Here is a 10,405-nt window from a genome sequence, read left to right on the forward strand (position 1 = left end):
AGTTCAACCATGGAGTCTTCTAAATTGTACATGTGGCAGATCTGGTGGAATGTTGATGATATCCAACGGCCAGTAGTGCTCGGATTTACCTATCTATACAGTGTCGGATTAGCTTCATCCAGCGACCATCTTTCAAAGTTATTGGCACACTATATAGTTCTTGTGCCATAGTGGGTTGTACTATCTATTTACGAATAGAAGATGTATACATGGAAGTTGTAGGGAAAGAGATGACACGGAGCATCTCAATTCCTATGAGTAGGGATTGGAAAAGAGATGTCATTTGGTTCACATCATAGGAACTTTTCTATTGAATCTAGAGATGACATGTATCTCAATTCCTATGAGGAGGGATTAGAAAAAAGATGTAATTTGGTTCATACCATCGGAACTTTTCTATTGAATATACGCTAATGTTTATTTTCCTTTGAAATTAAGGGAGTATAGGAATCCATTCATATGAACCAAGTGGCTCTAAAGCTATAGAAATGATATCATGTCTATTTCCTTTGAAATGTGGAGTATATGAATCTATTCCTATGAACCAATTGGCTCTAAAGGAAAAATCCTATAAAAATCATATCATATAGAGTTCCTATGATATTCCTCAACACTAAAGGATGGTTGAAATTGCTGCGGGTGATACGATGGGCTTTCTTAGTAGACTCCTCACCCATCTTTATAGTTACCTCTCGAAGATGAATGAAATGATATATACAGGGTATTCTACATGTGCAATTTGGTACACGAAAACTCGGTAAAAGTTTGCGAGGTTTGAATTTTCAATAAAGCTATATGCACTGCATTTCGGAACGGAGGGGGCATACGGCAGTTGCTAACACTCAGGTGTAAGATTTGTGTGTAGGAGGAGTGGCTGTTCTGTTAAATCACATGGCAAAACTGACACTGTCGGATGCCGATCTAACTGTTCTTACGGCGTTCGTCAGGAAAAGGCTTGTGGCGAACGTTTGTCGGATAATGATTTACGGACACATGCATTGCGTTGATACGTGCCCCCCTCTCTCTCACGCACACGCACCCTCACGAGTCACGACTCTCCCGAGTCCTCTCGCAGACTCGCACGTCGCACCCACCGTCTATCTGTAGGTAGACGTCACGCACATAAGTGCTCTTCACACCCTACCCTCAGAACTTCTAAAAAACAAAAGATGGCGTGCAAATTTTATTTTAGCTCACACGTCACACACTTATACTATTACTCTTGCGGCAAACGTTCTTTGGGCATAGTATATTTTACTCTCACGAAGAGAAGCGGTGCACGCACGCACTAGTTCTCTCACACCCACTCGCGGGTACACGTAGGAGCGCATTTTTTTGAAGCTGGTACAACAAAATTACTCCACTATATATAAAAGCAGGAGCCTTAGTGCTTGCTTTACTAGGGTTCCTCTCGTTCACTCTCTCATGCTCTCCAGATCTATGCAAGACATAGGTGGCCACACTCTCTCTCAGCTCACGGCTGGTCACAAATCCAGCCGGACAACCTCGACCGGGGCAGGGGTGTAGGTGCATCGTTCACGCTGTTGTCGGCGGCGAGGGAGGAGACCAACGGCTGCCAGCGCGTCCCGATCGGCGGCCGTGCCGTTCTCTCCGAGAGAGCGCCGGCTCGGGAGGGCCTCCGACCCCTTCTTCCTTCCTGCGGTATTGTGGCCAAGATGCGGCTTCCCGACGCCATCTTTGCCACATGCCGACGACCCTCAGGTATATATTCCTTCGAAATCTGCCTTGCTCTACTGCCCCAGCTCCCTTCATGTGGATCCTTTTCTACTTCGTCCGCTGTTCCAAAGCCACCTAGACTTCTACTATTATTAGAGGTAAAGCTAGTTCATACAGTCGACTCTAAGCGTTGGTACAAACAGGGAAGAAAGTGGGAAATCTGTAGCATGACTCTAGGACTTGGTTCTAAGAGGAAACGGGGGAAAGTAGTAGATACCTGCTGTCCCTACGCCCATATCGCTACCGTTAATGTAAAATCACATGAAGCATTATGCAATGCCACCTAATGTCACTATAAGTAATGGTCTAGTGCCGTCGATAAATTGAAGCAATGCCACCACCATTTTATGAAGTGCTTCCATCTTGCTTTATTTCCCATGAATTGTGTTTTTGCAGTTACACTTAAATCTCACACCGCTAACATTGCTTCATCCCAGTGGAACTGCACAAATTTGATTGCACATTTACTGACCATGTGCTACTCTCATGACATTAATACTAATGCTATTGTTCTGCATGTTAATCTAGTGGCATTGTTGATGTGATGTGATGCTACTTACTTAAGGACTCTTCATACTGTCAATCTAATGCCAATTATAACACAATAGATGCTGCTGTTAATCATATGCCACTGCAAATATCTGCCACTGTTAAATAACCGTATTTCGTATTTGCGCAAACAGGGATGTCTGTCTCCATATCGTTTCGGGATGTCTGTCTCCGTATCGTTTCTATCCGCGCAATCAAAAGCACACACCTCAGTTTTAGTACAACTGCGCAAAATGAGATGGCTATCCCTCGTTGCCGTCGTCTAACCTCCCGTCTTCAAGGTATCCCTACATTGGTAGTAACTAAGGTAGAATGACCAAAGCAATCTAAAAGAAGCTGATTCGTACGTTTTACTTCCTGATTGCAGTGCAGGGACGAGCGAAAACAACTGCATCCTAGTCCGGAATGCACTTTCTACCAGTTCATCCATGGACCGAGGCCTAGCTGGCACGGCTGCACAACAGTTTTTTGGACAGGTGTGCGGACAAGAGGCATTGTGGTCTGCTTATTTATGCAAATAACGGTGCTTAAATTTAGTGGAATGCACAAGCATTTCACCTGGTCAGTACACTGGATGGTTTAGTTCAGCATTCCAGCTGAGACCACAATTATAATTGGTTATTCTGGAATGAGAGAACCTAACCCTGGATGGTGGCAACAAGAAAAAACCAGAGTGAACTCCAGGAAATTTAAGCCTGCCCGGAGGCCCTTCGCTCAGAGAAGCCTTGCTTGTTTTTTCCTGATTTGTAAACCTTCTCACAACTTTGTCTTTTGCTGTGAACTAGTTTATGTTTGTTATGTTCTATGAACCATTGAGATGTATAAAATTGCTTAACTTATGCTTTTCAAGTTTTTTATGAAGACGAGTTTAATGTGAGTGTTCCACATGAGCGCTGGACTAGCGAGTGAACGTTTGGAATTTATTACATTGTGGTCTCAATTAACTGCATGAACCACTGTAACAAGGTACATAGTTGCTTATATGTCAGACAGTAGATTGTTGATTGTTAGCTGGCCGATAGCCTAGTGTTGAAGCGAGCTGCCGTGTTTTGCACAACTGCTTACAAGTGGGGTAGCACGAACAGTGTTTACAAGTACTTATGTATACGTCGGCGCACAGTTCTCGAACGAGTGCTCTATTTCATCAAAACACACACTGCTCGTATGATAAACTCTAACACCCCGGATGTAACTTGCCATATTTGTAACTCCAACTCTTGCCATTTTCGGCTATGTGTTATGATATTCCCTCCGTGGTCGGGTTTTGTTTTCCGTTTTGCATTTTGTTCATGTCATGCATCTCATATCATTGCATCATGTGCATTGCTTTTGCATACGTGTTCGTCTCTTGCATCCGAGCTTTTTCCCCGTTGTCCGTTTTGCAATCCGGCACTCCCACCTCCTCCGGCGCACCCCTCTTGTTTCTTTTCGTGAGTGGGTGTTAAACGTTCTCAGAATGGACCGAGGCTTGTCATGTGGCCTTGGTATACCACCGGTCAAGTTTCGTTCCATTTGGAGGTCGTTTGGTACTCCAATGGTTAACCGGGTAACCGCAAAGTCCGTTTATGTGTGCCGCAAAACCCCCTCTCTAAACAGCCCAAAACCCAGCAAACTCACTTCCATGCTCTAGGTCGTTCGATCATGATCGTGTGGGCGAAAACCGCACTCCATTTGGAGCCTCCTAGCTCTCTCTACCTATAAATATGTGAGCCTCCCCGAAAATCTCGGGTCCTGTCGTGGAATTGTCACGGCAGATGTCCTTAGTGTGAGGACTTAGTCGTGAGGCCAAGGCATCTATGTGGTAGCTTGAGAGCTGTTGAGCGGAATCGAGAGACGCAACACAAGACAAGGATTTAGATAGCTTCCGGCCCTGGGAAACATCATCCGGTAACAACCCTACATGCTGTTTGAGGCTAGGTCTCATTATGATCACGGGAGAGTCGCCGGCTTGGCCGGCTCTTTGTGTCTAACCCTAGATATTGTTTCTTGTTGTTTGTCCCTCTTTGGGGTGCCCTGCCCCTCCTTATATAAGTTAGAGGGGCGGGTTACATGTGGAGTCCTAGTAGGACTAGGACTAGTCTATCTTTTCTTACAAGTTGAATGCAAGTCCGGGTCTCGCTTCCTTGGTAGGAGAATATTCTTTATGCCTTTATTCATAAACCGGCCCACCATAACATGAGCCGGCCTTCTGGGCTTTGGGCCTACTCTTCTGTCTGACCCGCCGTCGGGGCCATCATTAAGTCGCCAGGCTCGTGAGTCGTCACACCAGTGAACCGCCAGACCTATGAGTCGCCAATCCTCCGGCGGGTCACGATGAAGCGCCAGGTCCGGCCGGGTCATACTTCCGGCCGGGTCATACCGCGGGGTATATCCCCGACATTAGCCCCCAGTTTAATTTGGATTTGTCCATGTTAAACTGATCCTGTAAAATAAACACAAGAACAAACTTGATAGGTTGTGTTCCGGGTTAAATATTTTTGTGAACCGGCACCTCATCATCTTTAAGTCATTGTCATTTCCTCCTGGATGCATACTCAAGATCTTATAGCAAATTTGTTTTAACAGATATGTCCAAACCTTGCCAATGCAAAAAATCCGAGCACTTCTTTTGAAAAATCCGGGTCAATAGGCCAGCTTCAGAGTCAATTTGCTGGCCGTGGTCTCTTGTAGAGAAATATTGTAAGAAATAATCCACTTGAGTCAGCTTCCAAAGCGCCGGCTTAAAAATATAGGTCTTAAAATACTCATCTGGTTTTCAACCGGCTTAAAGATATAGATCTTGCCGAGTTATAATTTCCAAAATCTCCGGGTTATAAAAGACTGATGATGCCGAGTCATAATTGTTGCCAATGCCGGTTCATGTTTATTGATGACGCCGGGTTGTAGTCACAGGGTCATAATGATTGGTGACGCCGGGTCAATCTGGTTTGCTCAAAACAAAGAATTTGAAAATATTTCTTCGATAATAATATAATACCTGTAGCCCCCAAGGGCCGGGTCATTATGCAATAATGAGCAGGGACTTTGTAAATATGATCACTGATAATAACAGTATATGATGTAATCTCCACCATGGGGCTTGAACCCACGTCCACAAGGTTAATAGCTCTGTGCTTTACCAACTGAGCAGTGGATCCTTCAATATAATGTAATAAGGCTTGTGTATGTTGAATTTTAACAGGAGCAATTGGTAGCCCCCAAGGGCCGGCTCATTACGATGTGATGAGTCGGGTCTTCAATAAGCTGAGCAAAAAATGTCCTTACATTAGCCCCCAAGTGCCATGGTGCATGCTGGCAGTGACATGGGACTTGCATATTTGATGTGATCTCAATGTAAATAATGTAGCCCCCAAGTGCCGGATCGTAAGCCTGCAGCGACTCGGGACTATTCCTTCCATTGTAGAATAAATTATATCCATTGATAAAATAATAGCCATTGCGCCAAAGCGACTTTGAATACCTCATCTGTTGATAAGTAAACCCGGAGTTTAAATACCCGGCGGCTCTTGGCCGATGGCAATTTAATACGCCTCCATTGTAAACCGGAATTTTTATAACCCGGCGGCTTATAGCCTTTGAGAAAATCAAGAATTGATAACCCTTTTGAGACACCAATTTCAATCTTTGATGATGGGCTTGAACTTAATCATTTATGTAAGTCATAGCTCTGTAAATCCTGCACAGAGATTAAACAACATATGCCCTGGCGACTTAACGTCAAAAGCCAGGACGGGTAACCACCCAAATGTAGTCTTATCGTGCACACAAGTAGATCACAAAATCCCTTGGCGGTTTACCGCAGGGCGGGTCATAATATCTTACATATAACCACTGTGATATTGAATTTGTACTGCCGGTTTATATGACCTGTGTAGTAAGGGTGATAACCCAATCCTTAGAAGCCAATGCTTCCACATAGATGATGATTGTCATAAGCTGGTGATTTATCATTGAAAATCAAGCCGGGTTAAATAACAACCACTCATATACACTTTAGATATGAAAAAAAGCTTTAAATAAAATCCAAGAATTGTTTGCAAAAGAGAGACTTCAAAATTTTTTGAGGCTTCTGATTCGAATACGATCAGAAAACCGTCCCAAAGGGGTTAAGCTAAGATTCGAATACGATCATATAGCCCCTAGTGGCTTTGGCGTTGCCGATCAAGAGGGTACCGACAGCTATGTTCTCTTTGGTTCGAATACGACCTATGTTTGAACAGGAAGCCCCCAAATGACCTTGAGAGTTGTTTATCGACGCTGATTCGAATACGATCCACGTCGGTTCTCAAAGGGGGTTGAGCTATGGTTCAAATATGACCAAGAAACTCCCCAATGAGCTCGGCTGTGTGCCGATCAAAAGGGTATCGACAGCTATGTTCTCTTTGGTTCGAATACGACCTATGTTTGAATAGGAAGCCCCCTAGTGATCATGAGAATATTTAACGACTCTGATTCGAATACGATCAGGGTCACACCAAAAGGGTTAAGCTAAATTCGAATACGATCAGTTCCCAATGGTCATTAAAGCAGGGTACCTATATTTGAGTTGTTCTTTGTAACAGACTCTCTTTGGTCCCTTTAATTTTTCCTGAGAACTCGAACTTTTGCGAGAGATAAATTCTTTTTGAACCGGAAAAAATAGGATATTGAGAGTTTCAAAGTTTTATGATAAACAAATTTACCTTGAACCGGATTTTGAACTGGATTTGAGAGCTTCAAAACTTTGTGGCAGATAAATTTCCCTTGAACCGGATCTTAAACCGGCTATTTTGAGAGCTTCTGTGCTTTGTGGGAGATGTCAAGTCTCTTGAGCCGGATATAAACCGGAATCCTTCTTTGTAAGCCGGAAATTTTCTGACGGCCTTTAAACTTTTTACCAATATGGCGGTAGCCTCCGGGACCGGGTTATTTTTCCCTCCAATGACCCGGAGTTCTTGAATGCATTCAAACCGACCAATGCTGCCGAGTCATATCATTGTAGCCCCTGAGTCTTAAGACGACTCGAGGAGTTGGCTTTGAGATTCTCCATATTGTTCATAGCATAAGGTGTATATCATTGGTATTGATAGCGCGATGTGATTCCACAGAAGGTTGAAGTGACTACGGCGGGTTATGAATGATCCCGTATGAGCCGTGTCAGCAACTCGGCCAATGGTTCCTTCCAACTGGATGTTTTGAAGTTAACCAAACTGTAGTGGCATCGACTTGTGCGCCTACCCATTGAACCATCCAGTGCAGACAGCGGCTGATAATACATGATAATTCGCCTCCAATTTATTGGAAGAAAACCGGGCTTCCCAAGCAGTGACTCGCTCATATTCAATAAACAGCTCATGCATACAGGTGCGGCCCAGTGTGTCTATATAGACCAACCCGCGAGAGACAGATGGTAAAGACGACCGTTGCATCAGAGGCGGCACAAACAGATCAGCCGGCCGTGGTGTTGTAAGCCGGTCCGGATGGGCGAATCGATCGCCGGCGCGGTAAGCCGCGTGGATGGGCAAGTCAACCACGTTGTGTTGATGTAGTGAACAATCGTCCTGTATCAAAAAATATCACCCGCGAAAGTAATTGTTCACACAAAAATTAATATGTGCTATGAAAACAAACCGGACGGATATCACCTGATGTTTTTTGTTCGGACAACGGATGATCCGTTCATCGCAACAGCAACGGTTTAGGCAGGTCGGCGACTCAATATGGTCCCGACAATCCAAGCAGAAACCCTCCGGGTTATTCTCCCGGTCCTTAAACACCCGGCACGGGCGGTGCAGATGCATACATCGCCTCCGACGCCGGCGCACGAGGCCGGTTCATAACGTGGCCATGAGTTAATCGACCTGTGTATACAATAGCATACCTTGAAAAAAATCTTTTGATGATATTTAATTATACCAAGTAAGAGTTTTAGAAAAATAGCACCTGATTGTTTTTGTCGGATGAACACAGATGCTGGTGCTGGATACTGGATAATGCTGCTTTGGCTTTTATCAAAAGATTTGATCTGAAAAATCGTGCCATGTTGAGAGGAGTAGTAATACTGGTCCTCTTGTCTTCAAATGTGTAGGATGATTGAGGTCTCCACGTGAGGAATTCTTGGAGCATCCCACTGTGCACCACAATCAACAATGCCTTTGGGAAAATTAACTGTGGGAACGTGGGATCATGGCTGGCCTGCTGCCAGTCCTGTTTGTCTTGATCTGCATACATAAATTTGGGTGTCCAAGTCTTCGGTCTTTGAACCTGACTTCCTTTGTTTTCTCTGCTTCATCTTGTACTTTCTTGACTAAAATATACAGCTCATTACACTCATCCTCCCCGTCGAGGAACCAGCTTCCTCATCAAATAACACTTGCTCCGTTTCAACATTGTTTGCAATTTTTCCAAAGCCACAGCGGGTCTCAGCAACGGTGGGTCACAGCAGTAGCAGGCCGACGGAGGGGCGGCGGCGATTCAGGCACAGCGACGAACGCGTCCCTAATGGCGGGAACGGGCGGTTTGGAAGAGGCAAGGCCGCAGCTTGAGGCGGACGCGGGGCTCACCGGCGTGGTGTTGCGGCGACTTAACAGCGCGTGGCCGAGCAGCGGCAGTGAACTGATGCGGGGGCGGAGTGACGAGGTAGCAGCGGTTCAACGCGGGGTGGACCCAAAGCGCGACGGAAACGCGCCGGGAGTACGCGGTGGTGAAGCGGAGTGAGAGTCAGGCGACCCGCCGGCCAGCGGCGACTCGGAGCGAGCTGGTGCGGCGTAACGGCGGCAGGAGGCCCGTTCCGGAGGCGCAGCGGGGGCATGGGCGGTGGAGTAGTCCTCGTCCGTCTCTGCTTCCGGGTTGTGGTGGTTCTGGTCCATCCCACATCTGGGTCTCCCTCCCGCTCGTAAATCCCACACTGTTATTTTTGTCAGCCCCAGGTTTGTCCGACTCCGAATTATTGATCATGTGAGCTTCTGCGGTGTCTTGACGGTTAGCATGCGACCCTTGTCTCCTCATGCGTGTGTTAACTGATCCGATCCGGCGTACATCAGCTATAGAAAAATTTCCGTCGGCCTTGGAGTATAAACATGGCACATAAATCACCTCGTGTAAAAGACCTCATCTCGGACTCGGTGGATTGAGACGATGCAACGGCGGCGCACTAAGCCCGAATCTGTCAACCTTGAAACTTGCATCTGACAACCTCAAAGTTTAATCATAATTCTGAACATAGACCGATGAACGTGCCGGCTCTGTCCAAGGATGTCTCACGCCGGGTTATCCTGCGGGCTTTCTGTGCTAGCTTTTTCATCTGATATATCGCGAGCTTTACGATCCCTGAGAGAAATCCCTTCAAGAACTCAACACCACCGTGCGCAGGCCCCACGGTGGGCGCCAACTGTCGTGGAATTGTCACGGCAGATGTCCTTAGTGTGAGGACTTAGTCGTGAGGCCAACGCATCTATGTGGTAGCTTGAGAGGGGTTGAGCGGAATCGAGAGACGCAACACAAGACAAGGATTTAGACAGCTTCGGGCCCCGGGAAACATCATCCGGTAACAACCCTACATGCTGTTTGAGGCTAGGTCTCATTACGATCACGGGAGAGTCGCCGGCTGGGCCGGCTCTTTGTGTATAACCCTTGATATTGTTTCTTGTTGCTTGTCCCTCTTTGGGGTGCCCTGCCCCTCCTTATATAAGTTAGAGGGGCGGGTTACATGTGGAGTCCTAGTAGGACTAGGACTAGTCTATCTTTTCTTACAAGTTGAATACAAGTCCGGGTCTCGCTTCCTTGGTAGGAGCATATTCTTTATGCCTTTCTTCATAAACCGGCCCACCATAACATGAGCCGGCCTTCTGGGCTTTGGGCCTACTCTTCTACCTGACCCGCCGTCGGGGCCATCATTAAGTCGCCAGGCTCGTGACTCGTCACACCAGTGAACCGCCAGACCTATGAGTCGCCAATCCTCCGGCGGGTCATGATGAAGCGCCAGGTCCGGCCGGGTCATACTTCCGGCCGGGTCATACTGCGGGGTATATCCCCGACAGGTCCCGAAACCCTAACCCGGACACATCGGCAGCCGCCACCTGTCGCCGTTGCGCCGTCGCCGCCGCCGGCCCGCCAGGCCCGCCGCGGGCCCCCGAAGCCC

The sequence above is a fragment of the Triticum aestivum genome, chromosome 5D (genome assembly GCF_018294505.1).
Source record: "Triticum aestivum cultivar Chinese Spring chromosome 5D, IWGSC CS RefSeq v2.1, whole genome shotgun sequence".
Lineage (NCBI taxonomy): Eukaryota > Viridiplantae > Streptophyta > Magnoliopsida > Poales > Poaceae > Triticum > Triticum aestivum.